At 33.5% G+C, this 16,970-nt stretch overlaps 1 pseudogene across 1 annotated transcript in view; it reads left to right on the plus strand.

Annotated features, from left to right (window-relative positions):
- The window catches only part of LOC149797573 (CREB-binding protein-like), a 106,760-nt pseudogene that overhangs the window by 29,339 nt on the left and 60,451 nt on the right, over positions 1–16,970 (plus strand). The window contains exons 16-19 of the transcript XR_016421635.1: positions 3,849–3,931; positions 7,236–7,292; positions 12,393–12,470; positions 14,194–14,261. The product of XR_016421635.1 is annotated as a CREB-binding protein-like (transcript). The remainder of the gene's footprint in view (positions 1–3,848; positions 3,932–7,235; positions 7,293–12,392; positions 12,471–14,193; positions 14,262–16,970) is intronic.

A 16,970-nucleotide genomic window follows, 5' to 3' on the forward strand; every position in this document is an offset into this window, starting at 1 on the left:
TTGTACAACAACATTGGGCATTTGTTGTAATATCACATGACTATTGGATTTCTGTATTAGTCATGTGACTAGTCATGTGACTAGTAATGCATATGGCGAATACTGGGTCAGGTTTCATCTATGCTGTAGTTTTGTCTAGTCTGTCAGCGGATTAAAGACAATGAATACTTGCCATTTTTGAGAAATAAATCATTCTTCCTATTGATTTCATGCAGGTATGACTCGATGTAACATCGTTTAAGTTTGCTAGACCCACTGGTAAGCTACTACCATATTTCGTAACAGCATTGTGGTGGCATATTCCAATTTTTTTATAGGCAATTTCTTGGACTCCACATCCCATCCTAAATGTCTGAATGGGGAAAATGTGGTGGGAATTTTTGGAGGAAACCTGGATTAGAAAATGGACTGACATTTGTTTTAAGTCAGTTTTGTAGTCCAGAATGTTGAATCTTTGAACTGAACTTTGGTCAATAAACTATTATTGAATATCACAAAACAATTCAAGCTCATTTGAGTATCAATACAGGTTTTTGGGACTGGTTTACCACAATAAAATGATACATGTTGATTTTACAGAAAATTCAGTCCTTTTTTATACAGTATTATATAATTTTGAAGGTCTTTTTGTCATAATTTAATCAACCCTTTTTGTACATGATTTTTTAAATCATGGATTTGACCAAATCATCTTAAGGAGTTTAGGTTGTTTGAAAATCTTGTTTTGGGTTTTATTGGCACAGATTATTTCAGAGTTTAAACTTTTTCTTTAAAAGATAAGATTCAAATACTTTCCATTTATTGTTTTTTTTTCTTCATACTGTGATAGGAAATGTTTATTTTGTATAACATGCATATAGACTGTTATCTTGATTTACAACTGATTATTCTGATCTGTTTAAAATTAAATGTTTGAAAGGAAACAAAATTAATTTATCATCATTATGTTGTTTCCTCGTATGAATGTAATGCAGGTCAGCCAAGTAAAGTTAGATCTTTTATTCTGTACATTGAAATGACTTTACAGTAGTCAAATTTGTTTCATGTGATACATTTTGTGGTTTAGTGCATGATCATCTTTTCTGACTTAGATGTTTTGGCAGTCTAGAAATAGAAACATTTTCATTTAAAATTTTTAAAAATGCTTGTTTTATTGGCTAAAATGTTCTTTAAGAGGCTGGGCATCAGAATCTAAACAGTGATGAACTGTCTGGATTACACTCTGAATAAAAAGCAGGAGACCCAACCTCCAAAGATGCATCTGAGTATCCAGCGTACAGCTGCTCAAGAAATTAGTTCTGAGGAAAGATGAATTCCTGCAGTGGATTGCTGGAACTGGATGAAACGCATCCACATCAGCAGAATGCAGCTGAACAGTTATAGTCTTGTAGCAGAATACTCCCTCAGCTACACTACCCTGAGTCTTGCAATCTTGGCTTCTTTAGGATAGGTCTTGCATTTGGAGTGATACCCTGTCAAATCATGCTTTTGGACTGGTGCTTCATAGTGTGACAGATTTCTACCCCAGCAGGATACCATCTTCTTCCTGGCTTCTTGTCACCAAATGTGTCACAGTCTTGGTTGCATTCACCAACTGTGTAACAGATTTGGTCGCATTCAGCAACTGGGACTTAGAATGTGTCGCAGGGTCACCGATGGGTCTTTCTCTGGTTGCCAACTTGGTCGCAGAGTTGCCGAATGGGTCACAGACTTGTCTCAGGGTTGTTGACTGGTCTTCCTTTGGTCACTGACTTGGTCGCAGAGTCACTGACTGGGTCACAGACTTGTCTCAGGGTTGCTAACTGGTCTTCCTCTGGTTGCCGACTGGGTTGCAGAGTTACTGACTGGGTCACAGACTTGTTGCAAGGTTGCCAACTGGTTGCATACATGTTGTAGGGTCACCAACTGGTCGTAGAGTCACTGACTGGGTCACAGAGTTGCAGACTGGGTTGCACAGTTGCATTGTAATCCGATCAAGATCGACAGAGAGAAATAACAGTGCAAAATGATGACAGAAGAGTTATCCTCAGTCAAAATGCATATTACTGCAAGATCTCTAAGTTTCTTGGATGAGCCTTGTAGCACTGGTTTTTTGGTCAACAAAAGCCATTGTCCCTACTCTTTTCTGATTCCCTGACCTGGCTCTCTCCTGTCCGATGAAATACGACCAGATGTGTTTGCTCTGGTGGGGTGTTTATACTGCCATACTTGCAGAGAACATCTTCACACTATACCACTTCCTAACACACCACCGTAGCAGCCACAGTTGGCACGTATATATACCCAGGTGGAATAATGTGACCCAAAACTAAGATGCTATATGGTACTACAAAACCTGCCAAACTTTTAAAATCAGAACATAAACTTTAATAAAATGAAAATTACATTGACAAAACAAAAATTAAAGCCGATGGGTTCTCCTCATTACGGTTTGTTGAGTTCAGCATCATAAATGATGTCCCTGTCTATTATAAGCAAAATGAATTTTCACAAGAGCTTCTTGAAATGTAGATAAATTTACCCAATTCAAACTTCATATACATCATCTAATTTTCTTTACAACTAATCAAAAGTTTTACTTAATGTGTTATAATTTGACTAATGAGTAGACCATGTTTGTGGCACGTGATGGCTCCCATAACTGCTTAGACCTGTACCATTAGCAGTGCTGAGCTGAACGAAGTATAATAGCATTGTCATGGTCTTAGCATGCATCTTGTTTCCTTATTCCAAGCAACTTTTGTAATGTAACAATATTTTTCATTTGAACTGTTGAATATTAGAAGTTATTATTTGGCTGTGTTTCAGTGTTTTGGCCTCTGGTCACTTACAGGCATCCAAATACCTTAACATAGTGATGTTGTGACTTGGAAGTAGAATGTGTCATCAGACATCACATAGAGTCTTTTCTTTTGAGCTACAAGCATCTAATGAACATGGATTAAAATGAAGTATTTTCTTTCTCATCTGTCAGACGCATGAGTGGTCATCAGAAACAATTCACCAGATGGACTTGCTCTTCATATTTTAACCATTGTCTGCAAAAAAAATGGCTGGCATCAGACTAGTTGGTTGGCAGTTTGTATACTGATATGCTTAAAATGTCACACACTGTATCTTCATTTTCACTCATGTTGGGATATTATGTTTGGGGATAGCTCATATTTCCCTAGGGCAAGTTCAGTTTTCCACTCAGCTTGTCCTGGGCAATTTAGTTTCTCTAAAATGTGTAAATCTGTGCTTTATTTCATAAAAATTGAGGTCATAATGACAAAAAGATGTATTTCTTTTGTGGGTAACAAAATTTCTTTTGTTTGCAAGCTTTCTTCAGAAACTGTTTTAAGGAATTTAATAACTGTTAATGATTCACAAATGTATCTTTAATGATGCACAACATGTATCTCTAAATTCATTCTGTTGTTTACTGTTAATTAATTTTTTTTATAGGTTAAGCAGACACCCTAAACAGTTTTGTGTTGAATATTTAAAGAATAGCTTGTGTTAATCAGTCATTTTCATGGCTTTCATCATCATTATTATTTCATTGATTTGTTCACATCATCATCATCATTATCATCATCAATAGTTCATCTGGAATATGTGTACCCCTTAGTTTCATGCTTGCTTGTCTTTTTCTTTTTCCTTTCTGTTTTTCTGGGCCTCCCTTCTTCATCTTGCTCCTGGGCAATGATTATCATATGAGTAGCATACTGTGTCCCCACATCTCCATTGTGTCCCCCAACCTCCATGATCTTTCATAAATGATCCATCCAACTGTATGTTGTGATTCATGTCCTGAACACTCCAATTTCTTCCACTCCATGACCACTCACTGATCATTGTATAACAGGTACACGTATTGTGAGAAGTGTTTTCAAGAAATCCAAGGGGATGAAGTTGAGCTCATGGATGATCCTACACAGCCAGTCATGTAAGTACATCCATATTTTCATCTTGATTACGTTTTACAGGCGTTAGAATATTTTCTGTCGATCAGGAATTCCCAATTCATGTGGCTAATATGTGCATTAATTAAAGATAATACTTATGAGAATTTTCTTCATTCCTGTTCTGCCATGTGAGAATTGTCTTCATTTTTGTTCTGCCATTATAGTGTTTCATGGATATAGCATTATTCAGAACAGTATTTTGTAGCACCAAGAATGAGAATTAAATCTGTAGATTTTGTCTTAGAAATTAAAATACTTTTGAAGTTGGAAGATTTTTTTTGGATAAAGTGAGTTTCACATTCACATCCTGTTTAAAATGAATATTGTTTACGATTCGATGGCATTACCAGGCCACATGTCCCTATTCAGTGCTTCATTGCTATAAGGGCCTTCATAGTAACAGAGTTCCAGTTATAAGGCAAGTATGTTCACGGATCCCATTTTATTATATAGTAATACAATTATTTCCCTCCCTTGTGACAGAAATTGAGCTGATTTGCTGACTTTTCTTTTCATATCTCTGAAATGTGTTACGTCAAACCTGCCTTCATCAAACTATGTCAGATACATACAATCAGCCCCAGTTGAATCAAACATGATAATGCAGTTGTAAATGAAAACTCCAGTATTTACCAATCATATTGGTTTATTCATCAGCCCACAGACTATTCAACAATTAAGACTTCCCTGTAGCATATCTGTGAACTAGTAATAGTAACATTTGCCATCTTTCCAGGACAGAAAAGATAAATTTCCAAGCAAATCATGAAGTAGAAATCATACATGCTTATCAGCTGGTTATTGTGTTAGAAGGGACTTTAATACATGGTGGTAATTTTACAACCAGTATTAATTACAACACCAGTATATCAGTTTTACCTCTTCCAAAGAAAAGGTGAGTTATATATGATAGTAACACAGATCTCTGATTCTCCATGAATAGTCCAAGACATAAAAATTATACACTTTGTTAGAGCTGTGTACACAGTATTGAATTATTGACTACCATATTATTGTTAAAGCTGTGCACATAATATAAAATTCTTGACTACTGTATAACTTTTCCAAATTAGAACTGATGAATATTAGAAGTTATTATTATACAAAATATTATACAATTATTTATTATTTTCATTTGACATCGATCAATTAAAAGTGGTAATACAGTAATAGTATAATGTTTTTATGGTTCTGTTTTCTTGTGCATAGAACTTGTATCGTTAGGGTCACCCCACTGCCCTCATTTACATATTCATATTAATGCATGGAGTTGACAACACTAGCATGTGGCCTGAAATAAACTTAATTATTATAATTGTTTTTTTATATATTATTTTCTTTTCTAAGATTGGCAGATGCAGATAGATTCTACTAAGATAATTATTTAGATTTTCATAACACAGCATAATGCCAGATCACGTATTTCAAATATCAGAGGCAATAATAGTACCTGATGAACACTGTGTTGAATTTGCTAACTATATTGTAAAAGTGTTATTTTAGTATGAATGGAAAAAATTGGGTGGGAAAAATAATCTTTCTTTGTGTTTGTACCAAGACTAAGAAATCCCATTCATCAGAGCCTCATCAGGAGGCAAATTATGGAACCCCTTGACTGGGATATCCTTTGGCTTGGGGCATACTGCAGCTTATATTCTGTTAATGTATCAATACAAGGTGGTCTCACTGTAAGGTGTGATACTCTATGGCTCTCATGGGCAGCGTTGTAAAGAGTTTGTACTGTTCCAACTTCATCCTTTTTTAATGTAAAAGCTTTGTGCATTTGGCCCTCTGAATGGTGATAGCAATGGAGTTATAAAGGGTTGTTAGCTTTCTAACCTCTTTTGTGATGGCATAAGACAAGGTATCACTTTTGCATCAGAGTCAGTGGAGGGAGCATCAGTGTTACAATACAATGTGTAAGTTTTTGCAGGTAGGGGATCATGAGGAATATATTATTGGACATGTTACAGGTGAGATTCTGTGTTCCACAGAACCTGTTAGAAGTTGTTAGGATATTGATCTCATGCTTTAGTGAAATGGGCTTTGTTTTCACAAACTTCCTCAACTTGCATGCACTCTCAAACTCAAATCATAGTTTCCTTGTGTTGATTGTGCTGCATGGGTGTTAAGAGCACCCAAGACACCATCTTGGCTATATCTTGCCCAGAAGGTGTTGTTTCAAAAGACACATTGCAGCATCCTTGAATTGGATTGCAAAATATTTTATAATTTCAGAAAATAAGTTGCGATCTATTAAAACTCTTTTGAATCCAAGACTACGCATGTATATATTGTATGTAAATCAATTTATTTATTACCTAATATGGTAAATTGAGTTTAAGTGTGCCCAGAAATTGAGGAGTTTTGTACTGATAGGGCTTGAATTGTAATTTCCACAGAATACTTATTAAAGAATCTTGTACGTAACAATAACATTATAGAATACCTTGTAACAAACACTTTAATGCAATAAATTACAAGTCTGGAGCTGAAGTCCATCATTATTCAGCATGAATACTGTATCATTTTCAGGCTACAATTAGCTGCTTGTTTAGATAAAAGGATTTGTAGCTAGTCCATAAACCTAGGTGCACTTTCCCATTATTGTTGCCTATTGTTTATACAAATTAATTGGATGAAATAAAAACAAACTGTACTTGCAACTGCACAAAGATGGGGAATAAATAGATATTTCAGGAGGAATAATTAAATTTTTTTCCATTTAGTGTCAGACTTTGGTTTTAGGTTTTTGGATAACTTCAAGAAGGGATTTTCATCAGATAGGTTGTGTTATGAAAGCACTTCATAACATTATGATCTTCAGAGAATATATTAGGATTTAATTTTTAGTAAAAAAAATCAATATGCTTAATGGTCAAAATTTGGAAGATTGTTTTGAAAACAGCCGCATAAGAAATTATTTTCATTAGTGTCATGGTTTTCTTAAGAGCACCATCTAAAAGGCTGAACTTATTTAAGTGAGTGGTGATAAACCACTATATGATGTCTTAATGACAGTTTTGATAATGGTTATTAATGAGTCGTGGTAACTTGCTTAAATAGTAAGTGTTTTGAAAAAGGAATGAATTTCAGTTTTGTTCAGCTGATGAGGTTGTAGCACAGTTTCTTTGTACTCCTCTTTCAATGTGGAAGTGGTTTACATTATTACCCATGTATGTCTACCATTCTAGTGACATGTTTTGTTTACATTACTGTATACATGTTCCATAAAAACATTTCAAGTTTTCAGAGTTTCATTTTTTTTTCTTCTTCCCATTGCAGGAGAATCAGGAAAGATCAGTTTGTTAGGATGAAGAATGATCAGTTGGATCTCGAACCGTGAGTAAATTCACTATTTTTTCAAGAGGACTTGTGCAGTTTCTATATCCCACCATGAAAGTGGTTGGAATATGTAGTGTTACCCTTATCTGTTCATATCTTCGCATGTCACACATGGGTTAAGTTTTATGTTTTGGTCATTTGTAGTCTCTTCATTTTGTTAATGCACGTGTTTTCCACCAGAGAAAAACATTGATGATTATATTCATGTGTGTGTGTGTATATGTGTGTGTATATATATATATATAGAGAGAGAGAGAGAGAGAGAGAGGAGAGAGATTCATGTTAGTGAAATGTTTGATATTTCTGTATCGTTCAGACTGAAGAAAAGAAAAGGCTTAAACCAAATGCCATTTCTCTCTGTTGAAAAATACTAGGAATCTTAATACTCTTGTCACATCACATTTCATGGATTTATTAAGGTTTAAATGTACATGTATACAGCCTTGAATAATAATAGTCATATTACAGTAGTAATATATTTATGAATGCATTTTTAGCTTACCTAGCAGTTAGACCAAGTGAACTTTCGATATGTTTTTGTACCTTTCTTCATTCTGCAGTGCTGCAACTTGAGATAGGATTGCATGTTTTCCACCATTTAAAAAAAAAAAATTCTCCCATCTTTTCAGATTAACCAGGTATTGAAACTTGTGATGTCTTATGAATTACTTGAACACTTGATAAAAACATTTGTTGCAATAATTTAAATTTCCAAGGAAATGATGATAGTGAATGTAGATTGCATAATTAAATTAGCCCGAACTGTTAAATCTGATAGGACTGTCTTATTTTAGCTCTTTTGGTTATAGTTAAAGACCAGAATAGCAAATGGGGTGGTCTTTTGTCTTTCATATGTCCATCTATTAGCACAAGTTTGTTGTTATTATAACTTCTCACACATTTATCCCATTGTCCAGTTGGTCCTAAATAAAAATGGTGCCATTCGGTTATCTAATATGGCCATCACAGTAACCATCTTGAAAATCATGTTGCTGCTACTCAAGAATGGATGGGCTTATCAACATGGAATTTTCACTAGGAAGACTTGTCCTAAATGAAAGTGGCACTGATCAAATGAAATAGAGTTTTGAATCTTAAGACTGCTTATGATGTCTGGTTACATTAAAAATCCAAATCACACACACACATACATGGTGATGCAGTCTTTTGTTTAGTTTTGCATTTAGGTAATTTATAGTATGTTTATTGTGCATGATCTTTGTTTTAATGCAGTGTTTTTACACCTGAAAAATCATTGATTATTATATACAGTATACTGAGTTTCATGTTAGTTAAATGTTAGGTATTTCTGTATCTTTCAGATTGAAGAAAAGAAAAGGCTTAAACCAAATGCCATTTCTCTGTATTGAAAAATACCTGGAATCTTAATACTCCTTTCCACATCCAATTTTGTGGATTTATTAATTTTTAAATGTATACATTCTTGAATAATAATAGTCATATTAGTAATATATTTATGAATGCATTTTTAGCTTACCTAGCAGTTAGACCAAGTGAACTTTCGATATATTTTTGTATCTATCTTCATTCTGCAGTGTTGCAACTTGAGATAGAATTGCATGTTTTCCACCATTTTTTAAAATTTGTCTCCCAAATCTTGACTACTGTGCACCCTATCTTCATTCTGCAGTGTTGCAACTTGAGATAGGATTGCATGTTTTCCACCATTTTTTAAAATTTGTTTCCCAAATCATGACTACCGTGCACATTGTGGACATGCTGTTTTGTTGGGAAGAATTTTAAAAAATTGGCCTGCTATACTTCTTAAGTGCATGGTCATAATATTTGCTGTTGGCAATGGTCAAGGCTAGTTAAGTTCATTTTCACTTTAATACATACTTGGCAACTGAAGCATTTCAGTTTATAGTAGCCTTCTGAGTTGAAGTGCATAGTTATTGATAGCTTTTAGTGTAACATAGTTTCATGGTTGAATTAATGACAAAAGGGACTAAATGTCTGCAGTGAAGAAATACACAATTTGGCATTTAATTGTTAAATTATTAGTTGAGAAGAAGCATAATTCAGACAAGATTGGAATTTTTATATTAAATGCTGGTAGATATTGATTCAACATGAAACAGATATTCAAACCTGTAATGATTTTTTGGACTACTTGAACTCTTGATAAAACATTTGTTGCAGTAATTAAATGTCCAAGAAAAAGATGATCATGAGCGCAGATTACATAGTTAAGTTGACTGTTAAGGTGTAGGAACTGTTTAGTTGAAGCAGATAGGATATCTCTTTTTTACATCAGAGTCTGCTGGAGCCAATGTGATTGTCTTTGATCCATCATGAGTCCATTTGTGAGCACAAGTTTGTTACTGCTAATCCTAAACTACTTGGAGAACTCTGATGAAACTTGACACACACACACACACACACACACACACACACACGATAGTCTAGATGGTCCTACAAGATCTTAAAAATCTTATTATTGCTACACCTCCTGAATGGATAATCAGCTTGGGGTTTTCATGGAAAGACTTCTTATGATATCTCATTTATCTTATATGACACTGGTGCCCATCTGATATCCATTATGTCCATCTTGAAAATCTTGTTATTGCTACTTTCACCAGAGGACTTCTTGTGATGTCTAATATGTCCTATATAAAAATGGTGCCAAGCAAATATCTAATCTTTTTAAAACTACTCCTCCTTATTAACATCAGGTACTTATTTAAAGACTACTTATAATGTTTAGTTGATTCTAAATAAAAATGGTACTGCTTTGATTCATAACTTTTCTGCCACAGCAGTCAACTCCTCCTGAATGGATGGTCATATCATCAATAGAGTTTTCACTGAAAAACTTCCTGTAATGTCTGGTTGGTCCTAAATGATGATGGTGCTGATCTGATGTCCAGTATGGATGCCACAGCAGCCATCTTGAATATCTTGTTGCTGCTCCTCTCAAACAAAAACAGTCATATTAACATGAAGTTTTGACCAGAAGACTTCTTATGATGTCTTATTGGTCCTTTAAAAAAGATCGTGCTTTTTTGCACATCCAATATGGCTGCCATCTTGAGAATGTTGTTACCACTACTCCTGAACAGGTTTTTACAACTTGTGATGTCTAGTTGGTCTTAAATGAAAATGCTGTTCAGACATCAAATATAGCCACAACACTGACCATCTAGAAAGTCTTATCACTAATGATCATATTAGCATGGGGTTTTAACCAAAAGCCTCTTTGTGATATCTGGTTTGTCATAAATAAAAATGGTGCCAATCTTACCTTCAATATAGATAATATAAAGGCCATCTGGAAAATCATGTTATTGTTGCTCCTAAAAAAAATAGAAAGTCATATCAACATATACTTTTCATTAAAACACCTCCTGTAATGTCTCCTTGTTCCTAAATTGATATGGTACTGATCTGACATCCAATATGGCTATGATGGGGGCCATCTTGAAAATCTTGTTATAACAACTCGGAAATTTTATTTTGATAGAGGTTTTCATCAGAAGTGTTCTTTTGGTGTCTAGATAAATCAAAATGATGCAAACTCCCTCAATATGGCCACAATAATGGCCATCATGAAAATATCATGTCTACCCCTTTTAAATTGATGGCTATATCAACTCAGCCTAGACCACTACTAGCGCGTTAAATACTATCTAGCCTTTGTTCCCCTTTTTAATTTTTGTGTCCCCAAATTTGGATTATTGGTAGTGCATGGTGACCCCTGCCCTTTGGATCCTGTGTTTTCCTATTCAGTGTTCATCAACATTTGCTATTTTAAATGTTTCTGAAAAACCACAGGACAGATTTGAACCAAATTTAGCAGAGAACATACTGACATGAATGGTTTTAGGATTTTTTTTACAATTAATGTTAATCCTCCATTAAATATAGATTTTATTATTAAAAACAAAAACTCCTAAGCAGCTTCTAAAAATCATGAACAGAATATTGCCAAATTTGTCAAAAAACATTTTGGCAAGAAGAGGTTATTGTATCTACCTTCAAATGTAGCCACCGTTACTAAAAATATTTTTTTTCACAATCATTTCTAAAAGTGAGTTGAACAGAATTTGACCCAAGTTCTTCCTCCACCATTTATAGCCAATCTTTTGCTGCAAAATGGCATTAAATCCTACAACAACAGCAACAACAGAATTTGACCAGATTTGCTAGAAAGCATTCTGGTATGAATGGCTTTCATGTTGGTATAAATGATGCCATTCATAACCAGAAATGGCCGTCATTATTGATCATAGAAAACATTTAAATAAGCAGTTGAAACTAATTTCATTGCATCTTTTATGAATAGCTTTCATATTTGTTTAAATGATGCCAGTCTATGATTAAGTATCACAACAATATTAAAAATAGACCATAAAATGACTTCTAAAAAAGAAAAGATCAAATTGAATTTGACCAGATTTGATACAAAGTACCTGGAGTAAATTGCTTTCAAGTTCGTACAAATGATGTTGATCGAGTGTCAGAAATGGATGCCATTGCTAAAAGCAGAAAAACATTTTTAACTCAAAATGGCTGAAAAAATTTGAACAAATTCAACAGGACATATTTTGCATTAAGGGCTTTAAAATTTGCACAAATTATGCCAAACCACCATCAAACAATCGCCACTATAACTGAAGGAAGACATTAAGTATTGGACAAATAATAATGTGCTATCCGATGTTTATAAAGATACAAAATATGAAGAAATCTTAAAAGAATTGTTTTTATATCAAATTCAATCAACACCATTGAAAGAAATTGCTACAGAAAGGCTTTTTGTTGACCCAGATTTAGCCAGGTGAGAAGTCTCAACTGAACTTGGCCTTTTTGTTAGCTTGACAAAACAAATTATCATAAAACAATGATTTATGTATGTTCTTTGGATTTGCAATTAGAATTAATTATCTTATTAGTCCTGCAGTTAATTATACATATAGTTAAAACCTGCCTTAATTCATATAAAGGACACGTTCATGCAGGAAAGTATTTGATGAACCCATTTTGAGATTTAGAAAATTTTGCTCCCATGAGTATCCTTTTAATGACAGGTTTTACTGTAATTATAATACTTTTTGGGCTTTATATTTTCAGATTTGTTGAATGCTTGGAATGTGGTAGAAAACTTCATCAAATATGTGTATTACATTTTGAACCGATTTGGCCCAGTGGGTAAGTTCAGTTTGTTTTTAAGCATCTAAATGTAGAATTTCTTGATTTATTCAAATAGGTTCATATGAATGAAGGCTCAAAGCCAGCAGTCATAACTATCAATAATTATTTAATCATGCAGTAGTTTTTGTTCTCTGTGTTTGCAGTTAGTGGCACATAATGTTGGGTTGTTATAATATATCCTGGAAAAGCTATTCCTTTTGAAGGCCATTTGCAGATGGGGACCAGCACAGGAAGTGGATACCTGTCAACTCTCCCGCCAGGAGAAAAAAATCCTCCTGATTTTTGGGTTGTTCCACACCTACCTCCTAGTTTCATAATACTTCCCGATCTTTGCTGAGAGCTTACAATTATTACATTATTTTTTGTCCATTTTCATTTCTCCTAAAATTAAAAATATCCTACATCAATAGATATATCTTATGCAATCTGCAGAAGCCATTCTTCTGTTTCATCTCCTGTGAATATTGTTGTGACAAAATAATTATTATCACACTATAAATTAATTTTTCTTTGGTAAACAGAATGTTAAGTTGAAAAATTATTCACGCAAATTTATGAATTTTTTAACCTATTAAAATCAGAAAATAAACCACAACAAAAACTAAACCACGATTTTTGTCAGCAATTAGGTTTAATGCCAAGAATGATCACTGTGATGCAGTAGCATCTCCATGCCCACAAAAGAAATATACATAAGTGAACATTACTGTACCATATATACAAACATTAATTACCATCATTAACTTAAAAGAAGGAATGGAGAAACATACTACACAGCTTATTTTCCCCATAAAAAAACGAATTCAGAATAAAGATATTATTTCGTAAACAAGGTTAGATGCCTTTCAAGTTGAGAACAAGGAAATAAGGTGGGATATAAAATGTTGGAAATAGTTGCTACATGTACGATATCTTCAGACTGCATATTAAGTACTGCTAGTTACAACAAAAATAGGGCATGGTTTATTTGACAATCAGTTGCTGGTACTTACATAACACACACAGTAGAACATTATTTCTTTGAATTATGTCAGGGGGAAGGTCTTTTTTTACAAGATAATGCCAATGATAAGGATTAACTGTTAATTAGTCACACTGGCTTTCTTGCTTGTTTACTTAAGACTAACCTTTAGCTATAATGTGCAGTTTGGCCACAGCTGACCAGGATATGCAAAGAGGGCAAGTCCTGGGGGAAAATAAGGTGTCACTAGGAGAATTTCACCTATATTGGACCCAGAAGATAGGCCAATATTTAGCGAAAATGAGGCTTAAAAAATGCCATGAAAAACCTTAGGCCCCAATCTCCCAATTTTTTTAATTTAATCACCCTACTTGGCTTTTGAAAAGTTGACAGGCACAGAGTGGGATGGGGATAGGTTTGGGTGTTATAACCTGTGATGGGGCAGTTATTCCTTTTATGAAGGCCTTTTGTAGATGGGACCAGCACAAGTTGAAACAGGGTGTGGATGGAGGTTTAATAAAAGAGAGCCTTTTTACAAGGTGACCAGCACATGTTGAGGTCGTGCAGGGATTGGGTGGGGTGTAAAAATCTGTGATGGAGGATCTATTCCTTTTGATTGGTAGAATAAAAACAGGTCTTTTATGTGAGTGCATAACAGAACACATTTTTCATTCCGTATATAATTTTTCAGTTCATGTTATCCAGAGAAAGTTTGTCTTTGTGTTCAACTTTTTATATGCAATTTGTTTGGTCTTTTAGGTTCACCTGTAATAATTGTTTAAAGGCCAAGGGTTCAAAACAGAAAGAAAATAAATACACTGCGAAAAGTGAGTATTTTGTCATTTTTCGTTGTTGGAAGAGTTTTTTCTCAATTATTCAGTGAGTGAGAGGAGAGAGAGGTTGCATATGCTTTTTTACTTTGTTTTTATCTGTTTAACTAGGTCACTGTTTAGTGTTACTGTACCATATTAGCAAAACATCATTGATCTTAAATCCTATTTTGTTGACAGTTCTTGGTTATTCAGACATAAAGCCAGCAATAGTGGATTCTAGAAGATTCCTAAGGATCAGTTCACACTTAAAACTATGTATCGTAAATTCACTATTTTTTGTGTGGTTTCAGTTTTTGTGGATTTTGTGGTTGCTTCAAAAGGTATGAATTTAAAGGTTTGATGTGATGATAATAAGCTAAATTGTTAGAAATAATAATATGTTTTATCATTAAACTAAATTAATCAACATTTTAAAAACTTTCCTGCCACTAACATATTTATGACATCATCATTTACATAATATGATATCATATATCAAAATGACGGAACCTATAAACATATCATTATTTGTGAAAGGCAATTACCATGCAATCTTTCACAAAAATTGAGAAGTTCACTTAGAAATTCTGGAAATCTTTGTTTGATTGGGGAGGGTGATGGATAGCTCTCAGGGAAGCAACTTATGGAGTGCAACAGTATGCAAGAGCGATCACACCCTTCAAAACACAAGTTCTGATGAGCCTTCTAGGGAAACATTAAGATTCCAGCCAAATTCTTCCATGAATGTAAGTACTGATAAAAATGTAATTTACCAGAAAACCAGAAAAATTTATATCCACGAAATGAATTCACATTTGCATACTCCTTGAAAGATTCAATTTTTGTAGTGTTCACATAATATACCATGGAATATGACTATTAGTGTAAGATCAAAAAATATTCAACATGGTTTCCAAAGTGTAAACATAACCTCAGTGTGACCTCTGATCACTGCTTAGATTGATTTGATCAACAGTAGGAGGATACTTAAGCAGACTTGCCAACCCATATCTTGCGAAAATGACCCTTAAAATACGAAATTATGGAATTAAAGCAAAAACCTCAGAAATATGATTGTTGTGGTAAAATCCAAATAATTGGCTTATCTATGTTTGATTTGGATTTGGGTTTTGTATTAGATTTAGTGGAGTTAGGGAACCAGACTAACTTTACACTAGTACCCAAGACACTTTAAACTGCACATAATTTTCGATGCAGAGTGTTGCATAATTATAATGACATCCAGTGAGTGATAGATGTTAAAGACTAAAGGGAAGATAAGCCTCTTAAAAGTGTTAATGATCAATACAGAAGAACAAAAAGGAACATTCAGATTCTTGTGATTAAAATTAGGAAGGGACACAACTATATTTGTTGGATATCAGTTTGAATATGTCTCATGGCAGGAGATATGATTGCCAGCATCATGTGAGATTGAAAAAAAGTCCCAAATTTACGTCAGGTTGAGAGATAGGAAGAAGCCTTGGAGCAGCACTGGTTTTGGATCTAAAGTTTGTGCAACTGTACTCACGGTGCAAAATATCTACATGCACTTATACGAGCATTTCAGTTAAACGTAATGTTTACCATCACTTCATTACTTTAGAATACCTAACTTTTTAAATATATATTTTCCAGTTTTACAATAGCAGCACATGATGTTAGTTGCACCTTACTGAAAACTGGTCACACTTACAAAAAAAACAACCACCTTACTGAGAGCTTATGTAATCCTGAATATTTCATTTACAGCTTATGTAGTCTTGTATATTTCAACTATGGCTTATGTAGTCTTATATATTTGAATTACAGCTTTTTTAGTTTTGTATATTTCAACTATGCCTTATGTAGTCTTGTATATTTGAATTACAGCTTATGTAGTCTTGTATATTTCATTTACAGCTTATGCAGTCTTGTATATTTCATTTACAGCTTTTGTAGTCTTGTGTATTTCATTTACAGCTTATGTAGTCTTGTATATTTCAACTATGGCTTATGATTTCTTGAATATTTCATTTACAGCTTATGTAGTCTTGTATATTTCAACTATGGCTTATGTTGTCTTGGATATTTGAATTACAGCTTATATAGTCTTGTATATTTCAATCACAGCTTGTAAAGTCCTGTTGATTTATATTTCAGCTTATGTAACCTTGCAGATTTCAGTTACAGCTAATGTAGTCTTCAGATTTAAAAAACTGTGTTTATAGTCCTGGGCTTCACAACATTTATAAATGCCCATTGCCCACTGCAAGCTGAATTTGCCAGTGAGGGATTTGAACTTGCCCCAAAATCATGGACAAACTATCACAACTAAAGTATATAAAGAAAACATGGTAAAATATATGATGTTGCAAGAAAATGACATTATATTTATTTAACAAATGTTTTGTTTTCTTTTCATCTTTGTTTGCACCATTAAACCATATGTTGATAATTAAAGTTTTCAAAAAAGATTTATGTAAATAGTTTATATATATATATATATATATATATATATATATATATATATATATATATATATATATATATATATATATATATATATATATATATACACATATATATACTGCATTTAAATGACCTTGTGGAGTGCAATATTTTTCAGAAGAAAAACAAGTTCGTATTTTCCCATACAAATGCAGTAATCATTTATTATATACTCATTTTGTTTAACTACCTAAGTCTTAATAATAAAAGACATTACAAGAAACAATGTAATTG

This window comes from Sinohyriopsis cumingii, chromosome 6 (assembly GCF_028554795.1).
Source record: "Sinohyriopsis cumingii isolate HCF-2022 chromosome 6, ASM2855479v2, whole genome shotgun sequence".
Classification (NCBI taxonomy): Eukaryota; Metazoa; Mollusca; class Bivalvia; order Unionida; family Unionidae; genus Sinohyriopsis; species Sinohyriopsis cumingii.